The 22428-nt window shown below is 39.5% G+C and overlaps 1 long non-coding RNA gene across 1 annotated transcript; it reads right to left on the reverse strand.

Moving 5' to 3' along the window:
• Positions 1-4694: 4694 nt before the first annotated feature.
• LOC108947351 (uncharacterized) lies at positions 4695-20694 on the reverse strand. The gene is made up of 3 exons (XR_001971790.3): positions 20585-20694; positions 20281-20434; positions 4695-4742 (listed from the first exon to the last, which is right to left on the reverse strand). It is a non-coding gene; the product is annotated as an uncharacterized lncRNA (long non-coding RNA).
• Positions 20695-22428: the final 1734 nt, after the last annotated feature.

Raw genomic sequence — 22428 nt, forward strand, 5'->3', positions numbered from 1 at the left:
CTTTACAATTACAAGCATTAGCGTAAAAGTAGAAGTAGAAACGACAATTGAAAATGTGAAAGTGTAATCTTAGGCACGTCATACATTCACACTAGGTATATACATAATCCCACATCAAGTTCCATGTGGAATCGACCCCGACTCGCGTTGGGTTTTTATTATTGCATCGACCGCCTCGCAACCTAAATTAGTGGTGTGAGTTCGGGCGATATTAATGTTCAATTGAATTTTAATTTGTTAGTTTTAAAGTATTAATTGGATGTTTGGTTGTTATTGTTGTTGTTGTTGGATTTTTGGTTAGATTTGTGGTAAATTGGTGGTTATTAGATTTGAATTAGGGGTATTGATATACTGTTTCTATTTGGCAGGTGGTGTAGCTACCAAAACAGGTATATTCTGCCAAAATTAAAACTAGAAAACCGACCAACCTTGGCCGGTTACTAATAAAAAAACAATTAAATTGCACATTACCGACCAATGTTGGTCGGTTAATGTACAATGAATTCCGAAAATTCAACATTACCAACCATCTTTGGTCGGTTTTCTGCCTGCCCAGTCCAGTTTACCGACCAATTTTGGTCGGTATATTTATATTTTAATTATTTAAAATAAAATATATTTTACAGTACCGACCAAAGTTGGTCGGTAGAAAAAATCAATAAACTTAATACACCGACCAAGTTTGGTCGGTAAAATTAAATTAATAAAATAATTTTTCGACCAGTTTTGGTCGGTAAGCCAAATACATTATCAGATAGTCGTGTAGTGCATACCGACCAATGTTGGTCGGTAATTTCCGACCAACTTTGGTCGATATGCCCTTTCGATCAACTTTGGTCGGTATGCCCTTCCGACCTTCAAAATACCGTCCACACGAAAATGGTCACGTTTTGGACTGTTATTGGCCATTAAAGACCAAGTTTGGTCGGTTTTTTGGACGGATTTTTCCGGATTTTTAGTAGTGTGAATTTATGCCTTTAAAATAAAATATATTTTACAGTACCGACCAAAGTTGGTCGGTAGAAAAAATCAATAAACTTAATACACCGACCAAGGTTGGTCGGTAAAATTAAATTAATAAAATAATTTTTCGACCAGTTTTGGTCGGTAAGCCAAATACATTATCAGATAGTCGTGTAGTGCATACCGACCAATGTTGGTCGGTAATTTCCGACCAACTTTGGTCGATATGCCCTTTCGACCAACTTTGGTCGGTATGCCCTTCTGACCTTCAAAATACCGTCCACACGAAAATGGTCACGTTTTGGACTGTTATTGGCCATTAAAGACCAAGTTTGGTCGGTTTTTTGGACGGATTTTTCCGGATTTTTAGTAGTGTGAATTTATGCCTTGAAAATAAGTAAATTTCCATCATAAATAATTTTTTTCCAAATAATAATGATATATTCTCTACCATTTATCTAAACTTTGAAGTTAAATAATGTAAATCAAAAGCATATCTTGCTATAAAAAAAGCACAAAAAGGGTAAGAAAAACGCGAATAGCCTTGCAATTGGATGACAAACCTTGTTGACCATCTAGCATTTTTGTTAAATCATGCTTTGAAACTAAAACATTAAGAAAGACGAGATCTTTCAATTATGTGAAAATTTTCTATCTTCTTTTAGATCTTCATTAGCACATGTACTGTAGCAATCATAAGGTTATGATTTTTCTCAAAGTATGAATTTATGGAGTAGATTGCCCGATTTTTATTTTTTTTTATTAACTCCCTCCAAGAGCTCCCCCACCTTACTCTTGGGGTGACTCGAACTCACAACCTATTAGTTGGAAGTGGAGGGTGCTCACCACTAAAGCAACTCACTCTTGTCTTAAATGGTTGCCCGATTTTTTACTTCAGCTTAAATGGTTCACGTGCTTTTGACAAATCAATTCCGTCAGAAATAACTATCGGCTATCGCCTTGTGTTATAAATAGGCAGAATAACATCTTAGACACTTGTACTTGTTTTGGTTTGTCATCTCGATCCCTATAATCTACAAAGTTTCATCCAGACACTTTAACTTGATCAAAACCTATATTTTAAACCCCTCTGATCGTTGACCAAGCACATGTGACAACAAAATGATTGAGATGGACAATACAAGTGTAGTTCACGCGGACAACGAGCATGAATATGACATTTTCAATAAGAAATAATTAAAATAAGAAAAATAAAATAAAATATGTAAATAAGCATAAAGCAAAAAACAAAATTCCCCGCACCCCACCCTATTTTTCTTTTTCCTGTTAGCTTCTTCCCCAACCCCTCCCCTTTTTGTTTTCTTGTTTTTCCTATATGCTTTTTCTTCTTCCCAGCACAAAACAAAAGATTCTTGTTTTTCTTGATTATATTACCGCATGCAAATGCAAATCATTGTTTGCACTTTTCCACTCTTTCCCTTTCTTCCCCCTTTTCGTCCCCTTTAGTGTTACTACTAAATTCTACCAAAATTCGATATTATTTCTGTATATATATAACGCAGATTTGGATAATCACACCTTAAATTTCCCTCCTCGAATTCCCCAAACCCCAATTTCTAGGTTTTGTTCCCTCTGTAATTGTAATCAAAATTCGATTTTGTTTCTCTCTTTGTATATAATACTATAGATCGGGGCATACACAGGCGAGAGAAGGCACCGGGTAATTGGAGATGAGAAAGAAATCACCGGCGAGAATTCCCGGTGGTCGGAGGTAGTTTCTGGCGGAGGTTATTGAAAGTGGCGGCATAGAGGTGAGGTTAGTGGTGTTGCTCCAACGACAATGATGCCGAACAACGACTAAAAAGCTCAACAAGTCGCCGGAGTTAGCTTCATTGAACCGCCGGCTGTATAAGAGTCACTGTCGGCAAAAATTCCGGCCAAAGTTCCGGATCTAAAACCCATATGATAGTAGAAACATAAAATAAGAAGACAATGGGGTAAGGATAAGAAGAAACGGGAAAAGCATCCATCGGAATAGATGATTTTTATGTTTGAATTTTATTTTTATTTTTATTTTTGATTTTAATTATTTTTAATCTACCATGTGACATGGCATCTACACATTATTATTTTTTGACGTGGCAGCCAACGTGGAGGAGATTGTATTACACGCACTGATAGCCTCTTGTCGTAAGCGTTTATTATACACGATTTGAAGGAGTGTAAGTGTTCAATTAGCAAATTGTTAAGTTTAGGGACCGGCATGACAAAGTGACACGAGTATAGGTGCCATTCTGCGTTATAAATATAACAAAGACAAAAAAAGAACACTTTCTAAGAAAAATATAAAAGAGACCAAAAATGCTCAATTTTGTTTAAAATTAAACGACCAAAACCGCTCGTGTTTATATTTAAACTAGATGGCCGGTGCCCGTGCTATGCACGGGCATATATGCCCGACAACATTATGTTTGTATCTGTATAGCCCGAAAAGTACCAAAAAGACTCTACACTGAAAGATATGTACTTGTTTCAATAGTTCAGTAAGATTGCAAAGATATGTACTCAACACTGCAAAGATCCGTATAGGCAAAATGGTAATACTCTTCTTTTAGCTTTCCCCGTGTTCATTTACCCATATCGTTTCTTCTCTGCAATTTGAAAGGAACATCCCCAACTTTCTCTGATTTTAGTTCCCTCTCATTTCTCTTCTCTTTTGGTGAGTGGCCGTTCGTTTGCTTCTTAACTCTGTGTTTACTTTCAATTCCTCGTTCATTCTCCAATACCAAATTGTTCATCAAAAATTTCTTTGATTTGTTCCCCGTCGGTACCTAATCTGTCTAGGAACAAAGTTTGTACAAAATTACAAAAAGATTATGATAGATGTAATTTCAATAAAGTACATTCTTCAGCATGCTTCCCTGGTACGTTCTTGCATACCAGACAAAAGAAAGATGCATCCCTTTTGAAGGTTAGTTTGTTAGACAAACATTTGTTGTTATAAGAGAACCTGCAATGAGAAAACTTAAGCAACACTGAAGAAGAAAGAATATTTCAATTAAACGAACCATCAAATACCAGCCGATTACTAATTCAAATATATCAAATGTAGAATTTCCAAAAGTAACAGAATTGCAGAGCACACTGCCATCTAACGCACAAGGGGATAGAAGAAGATGATTTCAGCAGTACTTGAAGAGAAATTGATGCAACAACTATAGTGAATCGGAGATGTTTTTGAGTAACTACAGCAGGAAGAGGTAACAAGAAAACAGCACCACCAGAATATACTCAAAGAGAACACAAGGAGGATGCATCAGCAAAAACAATTGGCAATTGGAATTTTACATTAAATAAGTAGTTGCATCAGCAATTCCCCTAACCTACTTCAGAATAAAAATCATGCAATTTTATGTCATTCCTTTTTACACCATTTACTAAACAAGTATGCTTCAAGGATAGTCTTGAAGTAATGAACTGTATAAAGACTTCCGAAAATCTTGACGACTACGCACCCTAATCGCAGATATTTCTTACTGCATCTGTACACAGGTAATTTTCATAGGAACTCACTGTACTTTTTTTTATTTTCATATGAATCTTAGGGAGGCAAGGTTTATCGCCCCTCCTATGTAAATTAGTTTCCAACTTGTTCAGTTTTTTTATAATCTTAAAATCCCATTTTTATGACAAAGTTTCACTTTTTTAGTACTTCATAATCTCCCCAACAAAAAAAAGCAAAATGCCTACCTTAAGGTCTAGCTCAGTAGTATACAAGCCAAAAATCTAAAGTGAACTGCACCAGGAGCTTATTTTACCTGCAGAAATTTTTACAAACAAGACAAAGGTCGCATAATCTTGAAAGTAAAGAAAAGAAAGTGACAACCATATCAGCCTAGAAAAATCTATGATATTAATCTCAAGATTCGCGCCTCAGACGGAATATCACGTAATCATTACTAAAAAACGGCCCATTTCCGACCGAAATATTCCGACCGAAAAAAGTAGTCGGAAATTTCCGACGGAATCGATCGTAAATGGCATAAAAATATATTTTTTAATTTTTATTAATGTTTACGGCGGATATTCCGTCTATATCCGTCATAACATTTGCCGGAAAATACCGCGAAGGCATTTGCGACCGATTCGGTCGGAAAAATTAAAAATAAAATAAAAAATAAAAAACAGGATTGCGACCGATTCGGTCGAAAAAATTTAAAAAATTAAAAAGTTGCTATCGATTCAGTCGGAAAAATGAAAAAATAAAAAAGTTGCGACCGATTCGGTCGCAAAAATTTATTAAAATGAGGTCTGACTTCGTTGACCTCGTTTGCGACCAAATCAATCGAATTTTTTTTATTTTTTTAAATTTCCTACCGATTCAGTCGGAAATAGTTTTTAAAAAACCCAACCCCTTTCTTTTTTCTTTATTTCTTTTATTCCTTCTCTCTTTTCTTTCTCTCCTCGCTGGAAACCCCCTCCCCCAGGCATCACGGTGCTCCGGCGACAAACCTCTTTCTCTGGCGACACCTCTCTCTCTCCCCTCTGGCTGTCAGTTTTCCTATCTCCCTCGATTTTTTCTTCTTTGTTTTCATTTTTTGCTAAGCCTCATAGAGAAAAACACATTGTTTGCTGAAATTGGTGTTTGTAATTTTCGTTTTTTCACAGTATCTTTGTTATCAAAACTCGAAAAGCCACAAAAAATTAATAGTGGAACAAGTTTGGGATGAATCTAGATTTTAGATTGTTGTCGAAAAATATGATTGAATCTAGGTTTGAGATTGTTGCCTGTTTTATTTGGTAGATGGTATAGTTAAAAATACAGCAGAATTCTGCTAATTTTTTTTTCAGATCTGGAGCGGATTTTGCGACTGAATCAGTCTCAAAACATTCCTAGATTTGCGACCGATTCAAAAAAAAAATTGATTTTTTAAAATTTATTTATTCTCAAATTTTACGACTAATTCAGTCGGAAATTTAAATTATGTATTTATTTTATAATTTAAATTTGCGACCGAATCGGTCGGAAATTTACCGACGAATTCAGTCGCAAATCTCTTATATTTAAACGTGCCTTATTTTTCAATTTGCAACCAAATTCGTCGGAAATTTTTGACCGATTCGGTCACAAATTATTTGCGACCATGTGTTTTTCGACCGACCTTTTTCGGTCGGTAATCTGTCGGAAAAGCTCGATTTTCGACCGATTTGACGGTTGGAAATTTGCCATTTTCTAGTAATGATTGGAGTTATTGAAAAAAGGAGTAAGTTGGGGTCCCTTAGAGCGAGTTCCATTCTTTCAGCACTGAATGTCTTTCCTTCTGCCTCCCCAGTTTCGACTTCTTTAGCCACTTCCGCATCTGTTATATTCAGGAAAGCATGCTTCGTGGCGGAGCATTTAGCAATGCCATCAGCCTGGTGAGGGCTGGCTGTTTGAGGACAGGTTAAGGCAGGGCTTGCTTCTCATGAGATTGGGTGAGGGAATCAGAAAGGGTCTCTAAAATCGGGCGGGCGGGCGGGCTTTTGGGCACACGAAAAAATGGAAGTGCCAGCGGCCGCTCAACTGTTCGAGCGCAATGCAGTGGTGTTGGTTCCGATTTGACAAAGGTAGAATGACTAGGCCGAACTCTCACAAAAAATGCAATACTTAGGGGTAACAGTAGTGGGAGTAGCTAGTATGAAATTTCGAAAGAACCCCTGTTGATTCGCCAAAGATCTACAAGCCTTTTCATCATCAGAAACAACCTGATTTCTGACCTCGAAAGAGATTCTCTTATTCCGTAGATGTGCTTTATAATAAAAAATTATGGCTCGGCCCGGGAAATCTCCTCCGCATCCCAAAGCGCGCTTCCTTCCTAGGCGCGCGTGTTGGGGTACATCTCAAAGTTGCTACACTTGCAGAGAGGTTGGTCACATTATGAGGTTTTGCCCTCGAGATAGTTGTACTGGTCAGACAATGTGGGTTAAAAACCTACTTGTATAGGTTAGAAGTACGGGTGCTAAGACCAACATGGTGGAAGATCCTCCCCTGGTTCGAATAACCCTGAATGAAGAGTGGGCGAACAAGATGTAATATAGTGCACAAAGCAACTCGCGTTCACGCAGGGTTCAATGAATGGCCGCACCCAATAATATAACCAACAAAAAAGTACCCCACTATTTCTCTTTTGGAGGCACATCAATTGTCACAATCCAATTTCTCCTATAGGCCGTGATGGCACCCAGCGTCGCCGCTAGGCAAGCCAACAGTGAACTAACTACGTGATTACTCTTTTTAATAAGTTTCCAAGTAAATAAATTCTTTTGATTAACAAATTAAGAAGCAGCAGATTTAAATAAATAAAACGAAAGTAACTGAGTGCAATCATAATAATAACAATACTCCAAAACTATTAAGTCTATTAGTATGTGTGCCAAGACCTGGTGTCACAAGTGTATGAGCACTAAAAGAATATACAAAACTCTAACTATTGTCTGAATGAAAATAGACAGAAAATGAATGCAAAAGAGAGACTCTAGGTGCTGCGAAACAGCTCGGGATGCAGTTCACCACTAGGCCTCAGGGTAACGAGGATGTGTGCCGGTGTGATCGCCAGATGCACCTGCCTCAGATCCTGCACGGTTAGTGCAAAAGTGTAGCATGAGTACATAAACAACATGTACGTAATAAGTATCAAGTCTAACCTCGAAAAAGTAATGACGAGGGGTCGACATCGACACTTACTATGGGCTAACAATAAAACCACAAAAGCTCTAAATAAGTATGGGTTGTATAAATAATAATAATAATAACTCCATAACAAGCAGGAAATAAATTATTCTTTCACAGATGATAAGTCCCAAATTAATTTCTGTCTTACATAGTTTTAACCTCTGAAGCCATGAAATGATATCAAATAGAAAAGTAAAGTCCAAGTATTATCACGCACGATTATGTCGAGGTTGTATGACCCGATCTAGAATAATGTGTACACTCCCGAGGGTCGAGCGACATGAACCATAGATGTATTTATTCTACTGCAGAGGCGTTCGGCCCACTCCACAAGAACAGAAGACACTTTATAAACATTCTGTTTTAAAGCTATTACAAAGCTAAAACACAAAGGAGCACAATTTCTATTAACGGTCAAATGTCCCGCCGAAACTCAAGTAAGTGGAAATTGGTCTTTCACAATTCTTATATCAAGTTCTGATATAATTTTAGGTGCTTTAATTAACAAACAGGGTGCAAATGTTACAAGTATCTTATGGTTCGGGTCCTAAACTACCTAGACATAAACATAATTAGTAGCTACGCACGGATTCTTGGCACCTCATGCGTACGTAGCCCCCACAATTAAGAATAAATAGTAATTTAAATCACCTATAGGTTAAATTTCCTCTTACAAGGTTAGGCAAGAGAGTTACCATGTCTCAAAGATCGCTTTCCAACCTCAAATTCACTCTAAAGCCTCAACTCGGTGCCTAAAAATCCAAAACTAGTCAAATGTTGTATAAATTAATCAATACATGTTCTAAAGTTCATAATTTAACTATTAGAGTAATTACCCCAACCCAAATTGAAAGATTTCTAAAATTTATACTCGGGCTCACGTGCCCGGATTCCGAAAATTTTCGTTACCCATAACCTTACGAATTTAAATATATAATTTTCACCCCTTTCCATAATCATTTTCGTGGTTAAATTCTATTTTTATCAGAACCTAGGTGTTTCATCTTAACCCATAATTTTCATAATTTTACATGTTAAAATCTACCCATAGTCTATGTGTTTAACTTACATTGGATAGAAATTACTTACATCCAATAGCTAGGTGAAAACCTCTCTCTAAGAAGCTCCAAAAGCTCCCAAGAAATGAGAGAAATGAGTCAAAAATGGCTTAAGTCCCGTAATAAATGAAACTTCTGCCCAACAGTATTTCCTATTCTGTGGACCTGGGGCCGAATCTGCGGTGCCGCACCTGCGAAACAGCCATCGCAGGTGTGTTCCTAGCCCAGGCTGGCTGAATTCGCTTCTGCAGATGGGATCTCATTTCTGCGGAGGGTGCATCGCATCTGCGGCCTCTTCGCACATGCAAACTTCTCATCGCAGAAGGAAGGCCGCTTCTGCGCATGTTTCTCCACTTTTGCAGACCACTGGCCAAATTCCCAAAGTCGCTTCTGCAGCCAAGAGCTCGCACCTTCGGGCTCGCATGTGCGGCTAGATGCTCGCAGGTGCGGGCACACCAAAACTGGTGCACCAGGATCCCCTTTCAAGTTCTAACTCAATTCGTGCATCGTCCGGATTGCACCTGAGGTCCACGAGGCCCCCGAGGCCTCGTCCAAACATACCAAAACGTTTATAATCATGAGGCGAACTTTGTGAAACCCTCGAAATGTGAAAAACAACACCAAAACTAGGAATCATACCCTAACCCAAATCGAATCAACTTATGAACTTCAAGTTCTTCCAACTTGCTCCGAACGCGCCGAATCATACCTAAACTACTTAGAATGGCACCAAATTTTGTGTCCAAGTCTTAAATCCCCATAAGGAACTATTCCCAGGCTCAAAATCCCAAACGAACCTCGATAACACCAAAACCTACTTCAAACCAAATTTAAAGAAACTTAAACCTTCAATGAGCCAACATTCAACATTAAGCGCTGACATGCTCCCGGGTCATCCAAAATCCAATACAAACATACGCCCAAGTCCAAAATCATCATACAAACCTATTGGAACCATCAAATCCAGGTTCCGAGGTCGTTTACTCAAAAATTTGACCAAAGTCAAACTTAGCCTTTTAAAGCCAAACTAAGGAACCAAGTGTTCCGATTTTAATCTAAACCCTTTCAAACCCGAACCAACCGTCCCCGCAGGTCATAAAATAGTAAAAGCACATACATGGAGTCTTATTTAGGGAAACGGAGATCTTGAAAGCAAAACGATTGGTCGGGTCGTTATATTCTCCACCTCTTAAACAAACGTTCGTCTTCGAACGGGTCTAGGATCATACCTGGAGTGCTGAATAGGTGTAGATATCTTCTCCGCATGTCCTCCTAGGTCTACCAAGTTGCCTCCTCGACTGGTTGGCCCCTCGACTAAACTGCTACCGTATAAATCATTTTGGACCTCAACTGGCAAACCTGTCTGTCAACAATGGCAATCGGCTCCTCCTCATAACTCAGGCTTCATCTAGCTGAACCGTGCTGAAGTCTAACGTATGCGACCTATCGGCATGATACCTCTGAGGCAAAGAAACATGAAAAACCGGATGAACTCTCGACAGACTAGGAGGCAAAGCAAGCTCATAAGCAACCTCCCAAACTAGTCTCAACACCTCAAATGGACCTATAAATCTTGGGCTAAACTTGCCCTTCTTTCTGAACCTCATGATTCCCTTCACAGGCGAGAACTTCAAGAGAACTTTCTCGCCCACCATAAATGATAAATCATGTGCCTTCTGATCCGCGTAACTCTTCTGTATGGACTGTGCTGTGCGAAGTCACTCCTGAATCAGCTTTAACTTTTCAACGCATCCTTTACCAAATCAGTACCATATAACTTAACCTCGTCGGGCTCAAAGCATCCGATGGGAGAACGACATCGTCGACCATATAAAGCCTCAAATAGAGCCATCTCGATGCTGGACTGATAACTATTGTTGTATGCAAACTCGGCCAAAGGCAAGAACCTATCCCACTGCCCTCCGAAGTCAATCACACATGCTCTGAGCATATCCTCCAAGATCTGAACTCTCCGCTCCGACTGCCCGTCGGTCTGTGGATAAAAGGTTGTGCTGAGCTCTACCCGGGTCCCCAACTCACTCTGTACTGCCCTCCAGAAAGGTGAAGTAAATTGAGGGCCTCTATCTGATATGATGGAAACAGGCACACTATGCAACCGAACAATCTCCTGAATGTAAATCTGGGCCAACCTCTCTGAAGAATACGTGGTCACAACCGGAACGAAGTGTGCCGACTTGGACAACCTATCGACAATGACCTAAACTGCATCAAACTTCCATAAGGTCCGTGGCAACCTAACTATGAAGTCCATAGTAATGCGCTCTCATTTCCACTTAGGCATAGTCATCTGCTGAAGTAGGCTACCTGGCCTCTGATGCTCATACTTAACCTGCTGGCAATTTAGGCACCTCGCTACATACTCAACTGTCCTTCTTCATCTGCCGCCACCAACAATGCTGCCTCAGGTCCCGATACATCTTCGTAGCACCTGGATGAATAGAATACCGAGAACTGTGTGCCACCTCTAGGATATTCCCCCTCAAGTTATCGACATTAGGAACACATAGGCGACCCTGGAGTCGCAGAACACCATCCTTACCGATACTAACCTCCTTGGAACCACCCTGCAGTACCGTATCTCTTAGAACCAACAAGTGCAGATCATCAAACTGGCGAGCCTTGATCTGCTCGAATAGTGAAGACTGAGCGACAATGCATGCAAGAACTCTGCTGGGCTATGAAATATCCAACCTCACCAGTCTGTTAGCCAAGGACTGAATGTCCAAAGCTAGTAGCCTCTTCTCTGCTGAAATGAATGCCAAACTACCCATGCTCCCCGCCTTCCTACTCAAGGCATTCACAACTACATTTTCCTTGCCCGTATGATATAGGATGGTAATGTCATAATCCTTTAGAAACTCAAGTCACTTGTGCTACCTCAAATTGAGATCCCTCTGATTAAACAAATGTTGCAAGCTGCGATGAGCAGTATAAACCTTACAGGACACCCCATAAAGATAATGCCTCCAGATCTTAAGAGCATGAACAATCGCAGCCAACTCCAAATTGTGTACAGGGTAATTCTTCTCAAGGGGCTTCAGCTGACGTGAAGCATATGCAATAACTCTCCCATCCTGCATCAATACACACCCTAAACCAATGTGCGAAGCATCGCAATACACAGTATACATCATTGAACTGGAAGTCAACACTAACATTGGTGCTGAAGCCAATGCGGACTAGAGCTTCTAAAAGCTCGCCTCGCAATCATCGGACCATCAGAATGGAGCACCCTTCTGGGTAAATGGAGCACCCTTCTGGGTAAATCTAGCCAAAGATGTTGCAATATATGATAAGCCCTCCACAAATCGATGATAATAACCTGCTAACCCCAAGAAACTCCCCATCTCAGTCGTTGTGGTAGGACGGGGCCAACTCTGAACTGCCTAGATCTTCTTGGGATCCACCCTAATACCCTTGCTTGATACAACATGCCCCAAGAATGCCACAGAATCCAACCAGAACTCACACTTGGAGAGCTTAGCATATATTTTCTGTTCCCGCAAGGTCTGAAGCACCTCTCTCAAATATTGCTCGTGCTGCTCCATGCTACGCGAGTAGATCAAAATGTCATCAATGAAGACAATGACAAATGAATCAATATATGGCATGAACACCCGATTCATCAAATCCATAAATGTCGTTGGGGAATTAGTCAAACTGAAGGACATTACTATAAACTCATAATGGCCATATCTAGTCCGGAAAGCCGTCTTCGGAACATCCGAATCCCGAATCTTCAATTGATGGTACCCCGACCTCAAGTCGATCTTAGAAAACACTCTAGCACCATGCAACTGATCAAACAAATCATCAATACGTGGCAACGAGTACTTGTTCTTATTGGTAACTTTGTTCAACTGGTGGCAATCAATACACATCCGCATAGTCCCATCTTTATTCTTCACAAATAACACCGGTGCACCCCAAAGCAACACACTCGGTCTGACGAACCCCTTTGCTAGCAACTCCTCGAGTTGTTCCTTCAATTTCTTTAACTCTTTCAGAGTCATGCCATACAGTGGGATAGAGATAAGCTGGGTACCTGGATCCAAATCAATACAAAATTCGATATTACGATTTGGTGGCATGCCTGGAAGATCATAGGGAAATAAATCGGAGAACTCCCGTACTACGCACTACTAAAAAATTTGGTTTTAGCGACGGACAAATTCTGTAGCTAAACAGAAAAATCCATCAATAATCTCATTTAGCAACATATTATCAACCAATTTTGCTAGCTACGGGCGATTTAGCGATAGATTAGCGACGAAGTTCGTAGCTAATTCCAGTTTTTTTTGTAGTGACGGGCACTGAATCAATCGCCAGAGTCTCTGTAGTAGTATAAAGAAAATGGGTTAGATAAGCCATACACCCCTTCTCGACCATGTGTCGAGCCTTCAGAAAAGAAATAACCCGAATGGATGCACTGATAGACGAACCCCTCCACTCTAATCTAGAAAACTCAGGCATCGCTAAGGTAACAGTCTTAGCATGACAATCAAGAATAACATGATATGGAGATAACCAGTCCATGCCCAGGATGATATCAAAGTCGGTCATATCGAGCAACAGAAGGTCTGCTCTGGTCTAATAACCACAATAACAGAATAGCCCACCGGTATGGACACATAAACAGGAATACCCAAGGACTCACGAGGAACACCCAAGAAATGAGCAAACAAAGATAAAACATAAGAATATGTAGAACCTCAGTCAAATAGTACTGAAGCATCCCTACCGCATACAGAAATAATACTTGTGATCACGGCATCTGAGGCCAGTGCATCTGGTCTGGACGGAAAAGAATAGATACTAGCTGGAGCGCCACCTGGCTGGCCTCCACCTGACTAGCATCCACCTCTAGAATGGCCCCTACCCACTTTCCCTCCACCTATGGGCTGTCGGACGGCTGATGGGGCAGCTGGTGCTGGAATCATAGGTTGCTGACCCTACCTTGCCCCGAAGTCGGGGGCAGAACCTCCGCACATGAGTGAGATCCCCGCACTCGAAACAACCTCTCGGTACGGTGGACTGCTGACCTGAAGTCTGACACTGATGGCCTGAATACCCACTAGAGGAACCCTGAATAGCCATTGGGCGGTAGGAACTCTCTGGCATGGCACTGAAATAAGGTTGCACTGGAGCACCCCAGGGAGGCGGCGGGGTTGGATATGTGGGCTTGCTAGACTGACCCCTTACAAACTGGCTTCTGCCCCCAACCGAGACACCCATGAACACTCCAGAATACCAAAACTGCTTTTCCCTCATAGCCTGCTCCCATCTATGCTGACAAACACCCTCGATCCTCCAAGCAATCTCCACGACTAGCTCGTAAAAAGTCCCCATCTCAATATCCCGGGCCATGGTAGCCTGAATACCAGAGTGCAAACCTGCAATAATCCCCCGCACTCTCTCTACATCGGTGGGAAGTATCATAAGTGCATGGCGATACAACTCAGAGAACTTTGCCTCATAGTTGGTCACTGACATCTGACCCTTCTGGAGCTGCTCGAACTGAAACCGCAACTCTTCCCTCTGAGAGGGTGGAATAGGAGTGTGAACTAATCCCAAGTCATGGGAGGAGAAACTATTGGTGTGCCGAGAAGATATGACTGCCACCACCTATGGGCCCTGCGCTCCCCCCTCCCCGCCTGAGATGTGACTGGGTCTACTGGAAATAAACCAGCCTAATTCGTGGAATCCATGAACCGCAGCATACGGCCTATGACCTCCTGGAATCCCGGTGCAGACATGAAATCCATCGGGGCTGGCTCTGCTATAGGCACCTCGCCCTGTTCCTCAATAATAGGATCCTCTACTAGATCCACTGATAGCATAACTAGAGCAACTCTTCAGTGCGCGTTCTCACTATCTGTGTGGGAATAAGAGAAATATACTTAGTACAACATCAACTGAACGATAGGAGATGAAGAAAGAGTAGTTTCCTAATACCCTATAGCCTCTAGAAGATAAGTATAGACGTCTCTGCACCTATCTACAAGACTCTATTAAGCCTGCTCATAACTTGTGAGACCTACGTGAACTTAGTGCTCTGATACCATGTTGTCACGACCCAATTTCTCCCATAGGCCATAATGGCGCTCAGCTTCGCCGCTAGGCAAGCTAACAGTGAACTAACTACGTGATTACTCTTTTTAATAAGTTTCCAAGTAATTAAATTCCTTTGATTAAGATATTAAGAAGTAGCAGATTTAAATAAAGAAAACGAAAGCAACTGAGTGCAATCATAACAATAATAATAATCCAAAACCATTAAGTCTACTAGTATGTGTGCCAAGACATGGTGTCATAAGTGTATGAGCACTAGTAGAATATACAAAACTCTAACTACTATCTGAAATGAGAATATACAGAAAATGAATGCAAAAGAGAGACTCTAGGTGCTGCGAAATGGCTCAAGAAGCAGCTCACCACTAGGCCTCAGAGTAATGGGGATGCGCGCCGATGTGATCGCCAGATGCACCTACCTCAGATCCCGCACGGTTAGTGCAGAATTGTAGCATGAGTACATAAATAATATGTACCTAGTAAGTATCAAGTCTAACCTCGAAGAAGTAGTGACTAGAGGTCGACATCGACACTTACTATGGGCTAACAATAAAAATACAAAAGCTCTAAATAAGCATGGGTTATGTAAATAATAATAATAACTCCATAATAAGCATGGGTTATGTAAATAATAATAATAACTCCATAATAAGCAGAAAATAAATAATTCTTTCACATATGATAAGTCCCAAATTAATTTCTGTCTTACATAGTTTTAACCTCCCAAGCCATGAAATGATATCAAATAAAAAAGTAAAGTCCAAGTATTATCACGAGCGATTATGTCGAGGTCGTACGATCCGATCCAGAATAATGTGTACATTGTCGAGTGTCGAGCGGCACAAACCACAGATGCATCTATTCTACTGACGAGGCGTTCGGCCCGCTCCACAAGAAGAGAGGATACTTTATAAATATTCTGTTAGAAAGTTATTACAGAGCTAATACATAAAGGAGCACAATTTCTATTAACAGTCAAATGTCCCGCCAAAACTCAAGTAAGTGGAAGTCGATCTTTTACAATTATTCTATCAAGTTCGGAAATAATTTTAGGAACTTTAATTAACAAACATGGTGCAAACGTTACAAGTATCTCATGGTTCAGGTCCTAAACTACCCGGAAATAAACATAATTAGTAGCTACGCATGGACTCTCGTAACCTCGTGCGTACGTATCCCCCACAATTAAGAGCAAACAGTAATTTAAATCACCTATGGGGAAATTTCTCTCTTACAAGGTTAGTCAAGAGACTTACCTTATCTCAAAGCTCACTTTTCGGCCTTAAATTCACTCTAAATCCTCAACTCGGTGCCGAAAAATCCGAAACTAGTCAAATATTGTATAAATTAATCAATACATGTTCAAAACTTCATAATTTAACTATCAGAGTAATTGTCCAACCCAAATTGGAAGATTCCTAAAATTCTTTCCCGGGCATACGTGCCCGGATTCCGGAAATTTTCGAAGTTAATCATTACCCATAGCCTTACGAACTCAAATATATAATTTTCATCCCATTCCATAATCATTTTCGTGGTTAAGTTTTATTTTTATCAAAACCTAGGTTTTTCATCTAAACCCATAATTTACACAATTTTATGTGTTAAAATCTTTCCATAATCTATGTATTTAACTTACATTGGATAGAAATTACTTACCTCCAATAGGTAGGTGAAAACCCCCCTCTAAGAAGCTCCAAAATCGCCTAAGAAGTGAGAAAAATAGGTCAAAAGTGGCCTAAGTCCCGTAATAAATGAAGCTTCTGCCCAGCAATATTTCCTCTTATGCGGACCTGGGGCAGCATCTGCGGCGCCGCACCTGCGGAAAATCCATCGCAAGTGCAGTCCTAGCCCAGGCTGGCTAGCTCTGCTTCTGCGGATATGATCTCGCTTCTACGGAGGGTGTAGCACATCTGCGGCCTCCTCGCACCAGCAGACTTCTCATCGCAGAAGCAAGGCCGCTTATGCGCATGTTTCTCTGCTTCTGCTTACCATTGACCAAATGCCCAAAGTCGCTTTTGCAGTAAAGAGCTCGTACTTGTGGGCTCGCATCTGCTGCCTAATGCTCGCAGGTGCGGGCACATCTGAACCCGTGCACCAGTAGCCCCTTTCGAGTTCTAACTCAATCCGTATCGTCCATATTGCACCCGACAAGTTTGTAAACATGAGGCGGGCTTGCTCGAACCCTCGGAATGCAGAAAACAACACCAAAACTAAGATCATACCCCAAACCAAATCGAATCAACTTAGGAACTTCAAGTTCTTCCAACTTGCTTCGAACGCGCCGAATCATATCTAAACTACTCGGAATGGCACCAAATTTTGCGTGCAAGTCTTAAGTCACCATACGGAACTATTCCCAGGCTAGGAATCCCAAACAGACCTCGATAACACTAAAGCCTACTTCAAACCAAATTTAAAGAACTCTTAAACCTTCAATAAGCCAACTTTCAACATTAAGCGCTGAAACACTCCAGGGTCATCCAAAACCCAATTTGAACATACGCCCATGTCCAGAATCATCATACAAACCTATTGGAACTGTCAAATCCCGATTCCGAGGTCGTTTACTCAAAAATTTGACCAAAGTCAAACTTAACTTTTTAAAGCCAAACTAAGGAACCAAGTGTTCTGATTTCAACTCGAACTCTTACAAACCCGAACCAACCGTCCCCGCAAGTCATAATATAGAAAAAACACATATGGGGAGTCTTATTTAGGGGAACGGATATCTAAAAAGTAAAACGACCGGTCAGGTCGTTACATCAATCCCACAATTAGTTGTACTAATCAACTGTTACGTGGAAAAGAATGATCATCTAAACAATATTACATCATTTTTAATTTAATATCGTTGTACTACAAGTATACTTATATCGAATCAAATTAAATTGACTACATTCAAATTTGAAGGATAATTACTTGTCCACATAATAACACCCACTTTCTGTTTCTTCCTCTGTATTTTGTTCCGATTGCTCCTTTTTTAAGCTTTTGATTTAAAGTTTTTTGTTTTTTTTTGTTTCAAAATTACCACTTTAACTAAAAATAATTTTAAAGAAGAGCAAATATCGTAGAAGTTTCATAAACCAAAAAGTGAAAAACAAAGAAAATCAGAGAGTGTCATCTCCTAAGTCAGAGACCATGACAACATATAATTCATTCTCAACTTATAAGGTTATAATGGACTAAGACATGAAGCTTCAAATAGAGGACGAATCGAGCCCCCAATCATGACTAATTACATAGGCAGAATTCAAGTACACCTTGTATTCAACAAGAATTTCACCTTGGGCCTCCCAAGTTAACCACTCGATGGCGTAAAAATTGCATGGGGCACCCTATATGGTCGCCCCCTTTTAACTTATACCCATTTTATTTTTTCGTTTGTATCCGTACCCATTTTTGTTAAAAGCATTTTAAAAAGACGATTTTGCCCTTCAGGACTATTGACAAAACTGTAGACTGTAGGACAACACTTCAGCATATTTTGACATGAAATTTTAGCAAATGAACTAACTAACTTAAGCATGTTTAGTCTGAAATTTTAGCAACTGAACTAAATAACTTAAGCATGATAAGTCTGAAGTTTTAGAAACAACAACAACAACCCTATAAAATCCCACTAATGGGTTCTGGGGAGGGTAGTGTGCACGCAGACCTTACCCCTACCCCGAAGGAGTAGAGAGGTTGTTTCCGAAAGACTCTCGTCTAAAAAAAAAGATAAAAGGACAAAAAGGAGACAATATTAGTATCACAACAGCAATCATAGGAAAAATAGAAACACCATGAAATCCAGAAAAAAGATGCAAAGCAAAGGGAGACAATATTAGTAAATATTAGTATCACCACAACAATCATAAGAAAAATAAGAACACCATGAAATCTAGAAGAGAGATGCAAAGCAAAAGCGATAGCTAGTAAATAGGACATGCACTGAAAAGCGAAATAGTAAGCCACAACATTGTCACTAGCTATCTTAGACAAAAACCCTACATGGCTAGTCCCACAATGATACGAAGTAAGGCACGACTCAACTACCTCCTAACTTACAACCCTAATATTCGACCTCCACATCTTCCTATCAAGTGGCATGTCCTCGAAAATCTGGAGCCTCGCCATAGCCTGCCTGATCACCTCTCCCCAATACTTCTTAGGCCGCCCTCTACCTCTTCTCGTGCCCTCCGCAACCAGCCGCTCACACCTCCGTACCGGAGCATCTGGGCTTCTCCTCTGAACATGTCCGAACCATCTAAGCCTCGATTCCCGCATCTTGTCATCAATGAGAGCCACATGCACCTTTTCCTGAATATCATCTGAAGTTTTAGCAAATGAACTAAATAACTTAAGCATATTAGTAAATGAACCAAATAACTTCAGCATGCATTAGCAAAAACTCATTAAAAAATTACATATTGCAAGACAAAAACTTAAGCATGTTTAGTCTGAAGTTTTCGCAAATGAACTAAATAACTTCAGCATGTTTAGTCTAAAGTTTTAGCAAATGAACTAAATAACTTAAGCATGTTTAGTATAAAGTTTTAGCAAATGAACTAAATAACTTAAACATGTTTAATTTGAAGTTTTAGCAAATGAACTAAATAACTTAAGCATGTTTAGTCTAAAGTTTTAGCAAATGAACTAAATAACTTAAGCATGTTTAGTCTGAAATTTTAGAAAATGAACTAAATAACATCAGCATGCATTAGCAAAAACTCATTAGAAAATTATATATTGCAAGACAAAAACTTAAGCATGTTTAGTCTGAAGTTTTCGAAAATGAACTAAATAACTTCAGCATGTTTAAACTGAAGTTTTAGCAAATGAACTAAATAACTTCAACATGTTTAGACTGAAGTTTTGGATAAAACTCATGACAAAACTGTTGACTGCAGGATAAATAACTTCAGCATGCATTAGCATGAAGTTTTAGCTTCAATGTAAAACAACTTCAGCTGCTACTGTAATTGGCTGAAGTTTTACACCATCTCGCATGCTAATGAATAACCCCTGGTACTGTAAAACAACGTCATCTCCAAACGTTAGCATGCTACTACGTTTATCAGGGCTTGTTTTACAGTATGCTAATGTGAATGAGGTCATCTCCAAAGTAACATGCTAATGTTAATACTATCAGGGGTGTAATTATCATATTATTACGGATTTTTTGTCAACTGGCTACCAAATCAATAATTTTTAAAAATAGGGTACAGGTTAAAAGGTAGCACAAATATAGGGTACGACTGCAAATTCCCATCGATGGCTCGACACCCAAAAAGTCAAAATTTAACCAACGCCCATAAACAAGCAAACCCAAAATCTTTGAAAGTTTGCTTAGTTACCAAGAATTTTCATAAGGTTACCTCAACAGATAGGCTAATAACAAATTTTCTTACCAAGATAGCTCATGAACAGAAATTTATCATGATGATTCAAGAATAACATTAAACGAACGGTACAAAATGTAGAGTCAAAAAGATCACAAGGACTCACCAGCCAACATTTGAGACCTCACTTTCCCTTTGTGACAGCAGGTTGGGCTGCCACCCAGCGAGATATTTCTTTAATATCTTCCATATTTATAGGTGACATTATGGTACAATATCAGTAACTCCTTTCAAATAAACGACATGGATAGAGTCAACATCTGTAGAAATTGAGGTCCTTAATCAAATAGTTGAAACATGGCAGAAAGTAAATAGAGAATGACCCCAAATCCAAATGCTAATTGGGAAAAAAATATAACATGTTAGCAGCTATGGAGATGGACATGAAAATCCAAAAGCATGGGATATACCATCGACAATAAGGTTGTCGGACTGAAGCAATGGGAAAAAACCAGGGCAAAAGCACAACTCTAAGGCACCTGAAGGGGGATTTGGAATTTCAACGTCTTTTTCTTCTTAATCTCTATGCAAGGAACTCTGAAACAAAATAAAAGGTTAACTTTACATCTCATTTTATATCAATTAGTAAACAATATCACTTTTAACCTTTGCTCTCTAGGGAAGTAAATGAGTTAATATATATAATAAGATTTATAGTTTTAATCAAGTGAATACGCAGTTAGCAGATAACAGTAAAGAGAATACCTAATTCTAAGGAGAATACCTAGTTCTGGGTAATTAATAACTATAACAATCTCTTCTCAAGAATGCCTACTGATTCAAGAACAACAAAAAGTAAGCAGAATTAACAAGAAGAAAGAGCAAAAAGTATGAGCACAAACTGTATGTCTTATCGTCAATAAACACCATGTGTAAATCCCTTTTCCTATCTCTATATTGTTCTACCAACCTTCTGATAAGGTGGATAGCTTCTGTAGTAGAACGACCCGGCGTGAACCCAAACTGGTTGTCTGATATAGACAACGCCCTCTTTACCCTCCCTTCCACCACCTTCTCCCAAACTTTCATGGTATGACACAATAACTTGATACCCCTATAGTTGTTATAATTCCGGATATTATATTTGTTCTTGTACAACGGAAGCATCGTACTCCACCTCCACTCATCTGGTATCCTCTTTGTCCTGAAAATAACATTAAACAGCCTAGTCAGCCACTCCAAGCATGCTCTACTGTCACGATCCAAAATCCAACTAGTCGTGATGACACCTAACCCAACCCGCTAGGGAAGCCAATTTACAATAATCTAATTTAATGAGATTTACTAAGAATTTAATGATAAAATAACTAAACTTTAACACATTTCCCAAGGACTGGTAGTACAATTCATGAGCTTCTAAGATTTAGAATTTACAAAGCTGGTAGGAAATAAAATACATCATCTGTTCGAAATATACATGAACAGATTAATAATTCTAAAGCTATCAAGAACAAGAGGCATCTATGACCGGATTGCAGGTACATCTTCAATGCTAGCTCTCGCCATGTAACATCAACATCCAAAATCTGCACGCAAGGTGCAAAATTGTAGTATGAGTACAACCGACCTCATGTACTCAATAAGTAACAAACCTAACCTTAGGTTGAAAGTAGTGACAAGCTGGAACAAGGGTCAGAGTCCAACTCCAATAACCAGCAACAGTTAATAATAGTATAATAAAGATGGTACGAGAAATAGCTCATATAATTCACAGTTACTGAAAACCTGCTTTTCAAGTATAACACTAGATCCCCGATCTTTCACCGAAAACCTCAAAAATATATGAATAAGTTTGAAAGCTATGATTTTTCCCAAAAACCTTTCAACAATAAATAATATGTTTCATTTTTCAGATAGCATGAGGGAAATACATCTCTATGCCTACATGTCAATATACAGATGAAATTATGAATGTCACCAAAATCGGGTAGCAAGAGGAAATGCATATTTTTGCTTATATCTCAAGTATGCATGTCAAATGCAATGTATCTCAATGATGAACTCATGTACTCACGCTCTCGTAATACTCAATCACTCAGTACTGTATATGGCCAATCCAGCCCAGGGAAGATCCATCCCCAAATATATAGCACTGACAGTCAGTCACTCAGTACTGTATAAGGCCAATTCAGTCCAGGAAAGATCCATCCCTCAATATAGATAATTAGGCAACATCCATGCCAGGGAAAATCCATACAAAAAATATACTCCCTCCGTTTCAATTTATGTGAAACCATTTGATTGGGCACAAAGT

Source organism: Nicotiana tomentosiformis, chromosome 4 (genome assembly GCF_000390325.3).
Source record: "Nicotiana tomentosiformis chromosome 4, ASM39032v3, whole genome shotgun sequence".
Taxonomy (NCBI): Eukaryota; Viridiplantae; Streptophyta; class Magnoliopsida; order Solanales; family Solanaceae; genus Nicotiana; species Nicotiana tomentosiformis.